Source organism: Rutidosis leptorrhynchoides, chromosome 6, assembly GCF_046630445.1.
Source record: "Rutidosis leptorrhynchoides isolate AG116_Rl617_1_P2 chromosome 6, CSIRO_AGI_Rlap_v1, whole genome shotgun sequence".
NCBI classification, from domain to species: Eukaryota; Viridiplantae; Streptophyta; class Magnoliopsida; order Asterales; family Asteraceae; genus Rutidosis; species Rutidosis leptorrhynchoides.
Window position 1 is genome coordinate 309,562,383 of NC_092338.1, and position 12,059 is coordinate 309,574,441.

Below are 12,059 nucleotides of genomic sequence, written 5' to 3' on the forward strand. Positions count from 1 at the left end.
ACAACCAGATTAAAATGAGATACGTTCAATCAACAACTCTGCTGATCTTTATAACAAAGCACTGTCAACCGCTGTTTTTAGAACACACGTTCACAATATTGGCATGAGGCAAGTTCAAAAGATGTGACGACTCAGTGATGTCCATTTGAGGGGGAGTCAACTCTATGCTGCACTCTTTTTCCCTTGGCTAAAGTTTTTATCCCACTGGGTTTTTCTTTAGCAAGGTTTTTAACGAGGCAGTACTAGTTGATCTGTAACGAAACCAAATTATCATCCAAGGGGGAGTGTTATGATATATGGAGTAAAAGTTAAATATGGATGATAATTCTGTTTACATACGCATGCAGAGGAATAGTTATTTGCATAGTAAAATTGTGAATTATTGATTACTATTTCACCTACTCTATAATTGAAGATGAAAACGAGTAATGTACAGTTAAGTTTTAGTATTATAAATACTCACTCAATTGTAAGGATATGTACACTATTCTTTAATAAGAATTTACTCTTTTCTTTCTTTAATTGAAAATAGGCCACTAAAGGTAGTTATAAGCCTACTGAATTATAACATTAATAACTATATTAATAATACTAATATTGTTATTGTTAATAATAATAATAATAATAATAATAATAATAATAATAATAATAATAATAATAATAATAATAATAATAATAATAATAATAATAATAATATACTTATTAATGATAATAATAATCAATAAATAATAATGTTACTAATAATGATAATTTTTAATGATTTTTAATAGTAATAATAATTTTAATAATAATGGTAATGTTAATAATAAAATTTGATAAAACCGATAATAATAATGTTAATACTTAATAGTAAAAATTTTAATATAACGATTTAATATTACCACATAATCTTTTACATGGAAGGAAATATTATAATTTTCTATATGTATTATTTACAATTTACTTATTTTACAATATTTATATAAATAACTATGTATAGAAATTATATATAAATATATACATATATTAATCTACAATTGTTAATATATATAGTTATTCGTTATTAACCTTGTTAAGAAAATAAAATGAGCGTTTCTAAATAATGTATTCAAAGTTTTTAAAATATATAATCACATACTTCTAAAATACTATATATATATTTATTACTTAACCAGTTTTTATTGTAACTCATAAACTATTTTACATTTTTAATAAGCCTAAAATTTATAAAGCTCATTTTCGTATCACCGTTTATTTTAAAATTTCATAAGTTTGAATTTAACTTGCTTAATATCAATTGAAACATCAAACGAGTATTACAATTATTTAATATTTATTTTTAATATACTTTATTTATATATAGAGATATATTTTAAATAATAGTTATTATAATATCCTATTTTTATTTTATTAATTTTTTTATAACCACAACCTTTAATACTTCAAATTATATTTTGAATTATTATTTATATATACATACACACGTATCTATTTATACTTAATTGTTCATGAATCGTCGAGAGCAGTCGAAGGTCAAATGATTTCATAAAATAGTTCAAAGATTTTGGAATTCAATTTAATAGACTTTGTTTATCATGTCGAAACCATATAGAGATTAAGTTTAAATTTGGTCGGGAATTTTCGGGTCGTCACATTTACTAGTATTGGTGTAGCTAATGGTCTCGTGGGACGACATCCGATAACTACATTACCTATCGATAGGACGTCCTTCGTTGCTGAAACATCGGCATCATCGAGCTCATCATCTGAAAGTTCGTTCACTAGGTCGGATGCTCGTAGTCATCCTTGTCGTTGATAGTGTGTTTCATTAATAAGTTTTCAGTAAGTTTGTATGATCTTCATTTTATGTTCGCCGTTGAAATGCGTGTTTAATTCAGTAAGTTTGTATGATATCCACCTCGTCGTTATCAGTGTGATTTAATTTCAATAACTTTGTATGATTTTTGTTTAATGTTCGTCGTTATAATGTAATTTAATTCTGTAACTTTGTATGATGTTGCTCGTAGTTGAAATGTTATAATTTCAGTAACTTTGTTAAAAATCGAAAATAACTGCGATTTTTCATTCATTTAATAGAAAGTACAATAAAATATTAAAACAACGAAATAATTAAACTAAAACACAATAAAATATTTAAAAAAACGTCATAATTAAACTAAAATACAATAAAATATTAAAAAACGACATAATTAAACTAAAACATAATAAAGAGAAATGCGATTAGAACGCAAACTCAGTGTGATTTATTCATCTTCCAAAAGTAAATAAAGAGAAATGCGATTAGAACGCCAACTCAGGGTTTCTTTTATACCGTTCCACTGATCCTCTGTACGGAGATATGTAGCGAACAATTCCGGAACACATTCATCTTCGTAATGCAAGACGTCCGTGTGTTCGAACGGAACCATTTCTTTCAAAAAGTATAAAAGGTCCTCTAAACCTACGTCGCGAACATCAATTTCTTGGAAATTAGATTTCGAACTACTCGTACAATCGTAAAGTTTCATTTCATTACGGAATTTACTTCCGTAATACACTTCCACTGAGACAATCAACGACGGAAGGGTCAACATTTTCAGTGTGTTTGATGTGTGTAATGTTGTTGATAATGGTGTGTATAAATATGAAAAAAAAACTGCCAAAAATGTCGTCCCCTAAAGGCTTTAAGGACGACATGTCGTCCCTAAATATGGCGCCAAATTTTTTACTATTTTGGAGCCAATTTTCCCCCACCGACAGAAATAAAAAAATGAATTTTTTTTTGGGAACGACATATAGGGACGACATGTCGTCCCTAAAAAATTGGCGCAAATTTTTTAGCTTTTTGGAGCCAGTTTCTGACACGAGAAATAATTAAAAAAATTAAATTTTCTTTAAATGTCGCCCTTAAAAAAATGGTCAAACTTTTCGTGAAAAGCAGCCCAACTTTTTGTCTTTTAGCGTATCTTTGGGAACGACTTAGTGTCGTTCATAATATCGTCGTCTCCAATGTTAGATTTTCTTTGTAGTGTAGATTACTACTTGAGTCTCTTGCGTAAGAGGCCAATTTTGTACATATGATATTATCTTATTTGCACATTTATGGCGTTGTATTACAAATTCTACTAGTAATTCAGCCATCAAAAGATAAAAGATACGGAGTAATATTTATGCAACTAGTTTGACTACACTAACCACATAACAACAAAAAATGTAGAGGAGTCTCAGTTTGTCTGCAAAAACCATTTGGTTGACCCGTTGCCAAAAGGACAAGAAAAGGTAATCTACCAAGTACCAACCTGCAAATGATTTAATCTTTTAAGAAAACGGCACGAGATTTTGAAAGAACTTGAAGCTGATCACTTGACGGTGACAATCTTTATTACAGACGAGGTCCCAATTCGGTGTAAAGCCACGACTGCATCACCTTCCTTGCCAAGTCCTATACTTTTGGCATGTTATAACCCAAATTCAAGTGCTTCTTCGGTTGACTCGTTGTTAGAAGCTTTACCTGATCCTGCAAATAAAACTGGAACCAAACCGCAGACAACAAAACTATGTTTAGCCGGGGCTTCATCACTAGGTGAAAGCGGATCGGTATTGATCACTTCAGGAACCACAATAGACAAGATTGGAATACGGGGCCGGTACTTTGCCACCAGTTTAGCTGTAGTTCCACCTCTGGTTAGAACCAGTATGAAACTAGCCTTTGATGTGTTAGCAGTTCGAACCGCAGAAGACGCCAAGCTTTCAAGTGGGCCCATGGGTATGGGTGCGTTTGCAATCCTTGTAAACTAATGAATAATCAATTGTGCTTTCTGCTTCCATACATATGTTAGCCATGGTTTGAACCGCTTGTTCTGGGTACGCACCAGCAGCGGTTTCACCACTGAGCATGACACCGTCTGTGCCGTCGAGGACCGCATTGGCTACGTCTGTGGCTTCAGCACGTGTTGGTCTTGGTGATTTGGTCATTGATTCGAGCATTTGGGTTGCGGTTACAACTGGCTTTCCTTTTAGGTTGCATTTGTAGATCATAAGTTTCTGTGCTAAGAATATTTTCTCGATTGGAATCTCCATTCCCAGATCACCATGCGCCACCATGAAAGCATCAGTGTTTGCTAGAATTTCATCAAAATTGGAAACCCCTTCTTTGATTCTCAACCTACCAAAACAAGGGAGCAGATACATATGTATAGCTGTTTTGACCCATTTATACTTATCAACGGGTCGGAGAGGTCAAACAGGTAAAAAATGACCTAAAATAAGCATAATTTGGCACAACTCATTAGTTTGTAAGCACTTATTCTAACCATTTATTTGCGACACGCATACCATTTTTTGTACATCAAATATGACAAGTTTTATACTTTACAAAAATATGGTGAAGTATGTTACATTACAAGTCAGTTAAAACAAATTCTTAAAATTAATATCAAAGAATTTGATGTTTGAGCAGAAGTTAGTTAATATGATCTAAACTATTGGACAAACAATGTTTTACTGGTCATGTCAACCCATAAGCTCTAACACACATAAGAAAAATTACCCATTTGTACCCTTGCATAACCCCGCTCATTTTTAGAGAAAAATTCTGACCCATGCCCATTTGACCCATTAAAAACTCGCGTTTTAGTCTTAACCCCGACACATTTGACCCGTTTGATCATGACACCCAACCTGACCCATTTGGACCCATTTGAGCCATGATCCATTTTAACATAAAACAGTTTTGACCCATTACTCAAACCGGCACAACCTGACCCGTATGGCAGGTATAAGAAATAGTATATGACCAAACTGATGTTAATATGGATATAGAACATACCTTTGATATAAGAACAATGTTTTTCGCATGTTCTCCGAGCACTTTCCTAACCTCAACCAGATCTGAACCTTTGCGAACGAAAAACAGCGCAATCATATTAATGTTATTAGGAACACCCCATTTGAGGATATCTTCTTTGTCCTTTTCTGTCAAAGTTGGGAGATCAACAATGACACCTGGAAGATTAACGTTCTTACGTTCACCAAGTGTCCAACTGTTCTCACATCGACAATGGACCAACCCCTTTTCGGTGTCGCAAGAAAGAACAGTGAAAGTAATAGTGCCATCTGAGCAGAGTATGACACTTCCTGGTTTAACATCATGAGCTAGTTTTTTGTAGCTCATGCATATCATTTTCTCATCATCTTTTATATCGTAATCGGTAGAAATGGTGATCGGAAAGAAAGTCAGCAATTAATATGATAAACCTGTAAAGGGTTAATTGACAGTCTGATGCCTACAAATGAAATAACAAATTTTATCTAGCACTAATATTATGTTGAGATAAGGATGCAATATTTTGGGAGCCAGAATCTGTTAAAAGCATGAATAACTTTTCTAGAATTTCACTAATATATTTCAACCGGTATCATTTCCATCTAATTATTAATTATCACCATATCAGGACAATTCAAAGTGCTGCTTTTTATCAAATTCATAGAGTTATTATGTATTATTTGATTTGACAAGCTAATACAAAAAGCTGTTTAAAGAAATTCAAGTTTATATGGCTAGAATAGTCATGTAATCAAGTTTGTCTTGCTCCTGCTTAAACTATTGTAATTTACATGACATCTTGTCTCTTGCCAGAGGCTGTTTAATGAAATATATACGTTCCAACAGCAAAAAAAGTTACAAAGTACAATGTCAAAAGAATATATATCAAGACATTAATGTTGCATACCAAGAAGGAAAAACTGTAAGATACTAGTGTAGTTGATAAGAACAGGAACTCAAGAACCTGCTTACTTACTAATAAAGGGAAGATAGAAGCACAAAAAAATTAACATGAGTGTCGCAAACTTGTGAAGTTAACTGAAAACCGGGAAGTCATAAAACTGAATACAGATCATACACGTAAAAAAACTAGTGTGCCCCAGGCCCCCAGCGCCACACGTTAAAGTATACATGATGGAACTCATAATTTCTTTTAATATCATAATGTTTATTTAATATTTAATAAACGAGTATTAAATGCAACGTTCGTTTAGTAGAATTCTGACTTATTTAAACCAACCCAATATGTACCATAAGACACACATTAGACCATATATAATGGTGATGGGGTGATGGGGAGTGATGGGTTTTTGTGGGGTATATTGTTAAATTAGCAAATGTGATGGGTTGATGACGTGATAAAGTTTGTAGTGGTAGGCGTGATGGTTGTGTGATGGTTTAGATTGGTCCCACATTTTTATTTGTTTTTTCCGTTTTTGTTTGAGTTATTATTATTTGTTATAATTCAGTAGGCTTATAACTACCTTTAGTGGTTTGATTCTTGATGTTATAATTCAGTAGGCTTATAACTACCTTTAGTGATTTGATTCTTGATTTAGAATACTAATAATGAAGTGTAAGAACAAAGATGATAATGGAGAGAAAGAAAGAAACACTTTGTAAGTGTGAGAAATGGTGCAAGTTTAATGCTTGCATTCATGGCTATTTATAGCAAAAATATCACAAGTTTAGGTAATACAATAATATTACTTTTGTGTATCAATAATTGACTATCCATTTATATATATATATTTATATATTATAACACTCCCCCTTGGATAGCAATTTTGTTTGTTGAAGATCAACTGTAAGTTACTGCCTCGTTAAAAACCTTGCTAAAGAAAACCCAGTGGGAAAAACTTTAGCTAAGGGAAAAAGAGTGCAGCATGGAGTTGACTCCCCCTCAAGTAGACATCGCTTCGGTTGTTACATCTTTTGAACATGTCTCATGCCAATGTTATGAACGTGTGTTCTGAAAATAGCAGTTGGAAGTGCTTTCGTGAAAAGATCAGCAGAGTTTTTGCTGGATTGAACATATCTCATTTCAATCTCGTTGTCCTTAATGAGATTTTGAGTGTATGAGAAGAATCTAGGAGGTATGTGTTTGGTTCGGTCACTTTTGATATACCCTTCTTTCATCTGTGCTATGCAAGCTGCATTATCTTCATAGATAATTGTTGGACTTTTATCGCGTTCTAGTCCACAAGAATCAGTAATGATTTGTGTCATTGATCTCAACCAAAAACATTCCCGAGTAGCTTCATGTAATGCAATCACTTCGGCATGATTTGATGATGTAGCAACAAGTGTTTGTTTTTGAGAACGCCATGATATTGCAGTACCTCCATTTAGGAATACATATCCAGTTTGAGATTTAGCTTTATGTGGATCAGATAAATAACCTGCATCAGCATAACCAACCAAATCTTGTTTTGATTCGTTAGAATAAAATAATCCTAAATCAGTAGTTCCTCGAAGGTATCGAAATATGTGTTTGATCCCATTCCAGTGTCTTTTGGTAGGAGCAGAGCTGAACCTTGCCAACAAATTAACTGCAAAAGAAATGTCAGGTCTTGTACAATTTGTAAGATACATAAGAGCTCCAATTGCACTAAGATATGGTACTTCTGGTCCAAGAATATCTTCATGATCTTCACATGGACGAAATGGATCAGTTTCAACATTGAGTGATCTAACAACCATAGGAGTACTTAATGGTTTTGCCTTGTCCATATTGAAACGTTTCAAAATCTTTTCAGTATATGTTGTTTGATGTACAAGTAAACCATTAGGCATATGCTCAATTTGTAAACCAAGGCAATACTTGGTTTTTCCGAGATCTTTCATTTCAAATTCTTTCTTTAGAAGTTGAATGGCTTCATAGATCTCTTTATTTGTACCTATGATGTTAAGATCGTCAACATAAACAGCTATGATCACATATCCGGATGTTGTTTTCTTAATGAAAACACAAGGGCAAGTAAGGTTATTTGTATACCCTTTGCTTATCAAGTAATCACTTAATCGGTTATACCACATACGTCCCGATTGTTTTAACCCATATAAAGATCTTTGTAATTTAATCGAATACATTTCTTTAGGTTTTGCATTTGATGCTTCTGGTACCTTAAATCCTTCAGGTATCTTCATATATATATCACTATCAAGTGATTCATATAGGTAAGCAGTCACAACATCCATGAGATGCATTTCTAAATTTTTAGAAACTGCCAGACTGATTAAGTACCTAAAAGTAATTGCATCCATAACAGGGGAATAAGTTTCTTCATAATCAATTCCCGGTCTTTGAGAAAAACCTTGAGCTACAAGTCTAGCTTTATACCTTGTAACTTCATTTTTCTCATTTCTTTTTCGGACAAAAATCCATCTGTATCCTACAGGTTTCACATCTTTAGGAGTGAGAATGATGGATCCGAAAACTTTTCTTTTATTGAGTGATTCTAATTCAGCTCGTATTGCTTCTTTCCATTGAGCCCAATCATGTCTATTTTGACATTCAACCATAGATGTTGGTTCTGGATCATCATCATTATTCATGATGTCATATGCAACATTAAATGAAAATTTCTCATCAAGATTTTTCATTTCATTTCGGTTCCATAATATTTTTGAATATGCATAATTGATTGCAATTTCTGTATTGACATCATCAATCTCCTCTGCAGTAGGAGTACTGATTTGTGGTTCTTCTTGAACACTTTCTTTTACTTCATTATCAGCTGATTTTCTTTTTCGAGGATTTTTATCCTTTGAACCAATTGGTCTTCCACGTTTCTGACGTGGCAAAGATTCATGAGTGACGTTATTGCCAGCTTTTGGAATTTCAATTCGAGCTGGAGTATTTACTGCTGGTATATATGATTTTGTCACCGTTTTTGTATCTGTAAATGCATCAGGCAATTGATTTGCAAGTTCTTGTATATGCATTATCTTTTGAACTTCTGTCTCGCATTCTTTTGTGCGAGGATCAAGATACTTTAATTGAGGTTCACACCATGAAACATCATTTTCTTTATTTTTCATTTCTCCCCCTAATCTAGGGAACAATGTTTCATTAAAATGACAATCAGCAAAACGTGCTGTAAAAACGTCACCTGTCATAGGTTCAATATACCTTAATATTGAAGATGTTTCATATCCAACATATATTCCCAACCTCCTTTGAGGACCCATTTTTGTACGTTGTGGTGTCGCAATTGGAACATACACTGCACAACCAAATGTTCTAAGATGGGAAATATTTGGCTCTTGACCAAAAGCAAGTTGTAGGGGGGAATATTTATGACTTGCACTTGGTCTGATGCGAATCAATGCAGCAGCATGTAAAATTGCATGACCCCATATAGATACAGGGAGTTTTGTTCTCATTATCAATGGTCTAGTGATTAACTGTAAACGTTTAATCAATGACTCGGCTAAACCATTTTGTGTATGCACATGAGCAACAGAATGTTCAACAACAATTCCTATAGACATGCAATAGTCATTAAATGCTTGAGATGTAAATTCACCAGCATTATCAAGTCTCACCCTTTTAATGGTGTAATCAGGAAAATGTGCTCTCAATTTAATAATTTGGGCAAGAAATTTTGCAAATGCCACATTACGGCTTGATAACAGAAAAACATGAGACCATCTGCTAGATGCGTCTATTAGAACCATGAAATATCTAAATGGTCCACATGGTGGATGAATTGGTCCACATATATCACCTTGAATTCTTTCAAGAAACATTGGTGATTCTTTCTCAACCTTAAGTGGTGAGGGTCTAGTTATCAATTTTCCAAGAGAGCAAGATGTACATGGAACCATTGTATCATGATGGATTTTTCTATCCTTTAGTGGATGTCCATGAGTACATTCAATAATCCTTTTCATCATTGTTGATCCTGGATGGCCTAATCTGTTATGCCATAAACTGAATACACCAGGATCAATATATTTTTCGTTAACTACCATATGTATTTCTGGTACATTTATATGTGTATAATGTAATCCAGAACTAAGTCTTGGCAGTTTTTCAACCACATAACTCTTGTCAGTGATACTTAAATATTTCTCATTTTCTGTTGTCACTGACTGATAATCATACCCGTTAAGGTATATGTCGGAGAAACTCAATAAATTTCTGCTTGACTTGGGAGAAAATAAGGCATCATTTATTAAAAATTTTGTACCATTTGGTAGTATGAAATTTGCCTTTCCTATCCCTTTTATCAAGTTAGCAGGTCCTGATATTGTATGTATAGTTCCTTCCGTTGGTTTTAGATCAATAAAATATTTCTCGGATTTAAGTATAGTGTGTGTAGTTCCACTGTCTGCTATACAGAGATCTCCACCACTTGATTGATGTTGTATTCCAGCAAAATTCATATTGAACTTCATATATAAGAAATAAATAGTGAGTACATTAATATTACACAATATTTTAAACGCAAATAGATAGTACTAAAACATTTAGCAAACATAATGACAAAGACAGACGATATTAAATCGTTTATTTTTCGAAAGACACACAACTTAAACATTCAAGAAATCTTCATATAAATCAGATGGTTTCTCAGTGACTGTTGGATCGACGTTATCCACAAAGTTTACTTCCTTTTCTTTATCTTTCAGCGAATCCTGATACATCTTAACAAGATGTTTAGATGTTCGGCAAGTATTAGCCCAGTGGCCCATTCTACCACATCTGTAGCAAGATTCTTCTGAATTTTTAGAAGAATTTTCTTCAACATCTTGTTTAGTGGGCTTGTTTTGTGGTTGATATTTATATTTTCGTGGATTATTATTTCTTTGACCACCACGGCAACGACCACGACCACGTCCTCGCCCATTACCATTACCATAAGGATGGTTTCTACCATAGTTATGGCTTTTGGCATGATTATGGTGATGGTTATTATAACCACGACCTTGCCCGCGTCCTTGTCCCTGTTTATAATTATTTGCAGTATTTGCTTCAGGGATTGCAAGTGTACCAGTAGGACGGGATTGCTGATTTTTCATTAATAGCTCATCATTTTGCTCTGCAACTAAGAGATATGAATTAAGTTCAGGATATGTTTTGAACTTTAGCATTCTCAAATTTCTTTGCACTGTAATGTTTGCAGCATTCATTGTGGAGAAAGTTTTCTCCATCATGTCTGCATCACTTATTTCATGTCCACAGAATTTAAGTTGTGAACATGTATTATACAGAGCTGAGCTATATTCATTTACTTTCTTAAAGTCTTGGAACCTTAATGTTCTCCATTGTTCCATAGCAGCTGGAAGTAAAATTTCTCTTTGATTATTGAATCTGCTTTTGAGACCTTCCCATAAAACATGGGGATCTTCTACAGTCACATAATTATTTTGTAAGCATTCATCAATATGTTGATGAATAAAGCAACATGCCGTTGCTTGTTCTTTTTCAGAACAAGTGTTGTTTTCATTTATGGCTTCAAGAATACCCATTGATTTAAGATGCATTTTTACTTTTATAACCCATGGCATGTAGTTGTTTCCAGTTGATTCTAAAGGAGTAAATTTAAGCTTTTCCAGATTCGACATTTTCTATTAAAACAAACAACATGATAAATTATAGTCACTTTATATTCATAAGTATATAAAAATTAAACATAAATTTAATATAACATAAATGATAAGTAGGTGACAGTGTCGACCATATGTAAGCAATCATTAATAAATGTTATATAACATAAATATAAATATTAGTAAACATAAATGATAATTAGGCGACAGTGTCGGCCATATAAATGTTAGATAATAGAAATATAAATGTTAGTAACATAAATGATAATTAGGCGACAGTGTCGGCCATATAAATGTTAGATAATTGAAATATAAATGTTAGTAACATAAATGATAATTAGGCGACAGTGTCGGCCATATAAATGTTAGATAATTGGAATATAAATGTTAGTAACATAAATGATAATTAGACGACAGTGTCGACCATATATTATTCAGGTGGTATAACCGACCATATATCATTTAGGTGGCAGAGCCAACCATAATTAGTATTAAGATTATCGTGCTGATAACGTGTTATAATTCAGTAGGCTTATAACTACCTTTAGTGGTTTGATTCTTGATGTTATAATTCAGTAGGCTTATAACTACCTTTAGTGATTTGATTCTTGATTTAGAATACTAATAATGAAGTGTAAGAACAAAGATGATAATGGAGAGAAAGAAAGAAACACTTTGTAAGTGTGAGAAATGGTGC

At 33.0% G+C, this 12,059-nt stretch overlaps 1 pseudogene; it reads right to left on the minus strand.

Moving 5' to 3' along the window:
* Window positions 1-3,338: 3,338 nt before the first annotated feature.
* The window catches only part of LOC139854641 (pyruvate kinase, cytosolic isozyme-like), a 54,190-nt pseudogene continuing 45,469 nt past the window's right edge, over window positions 3,339-12,059 (minus strand).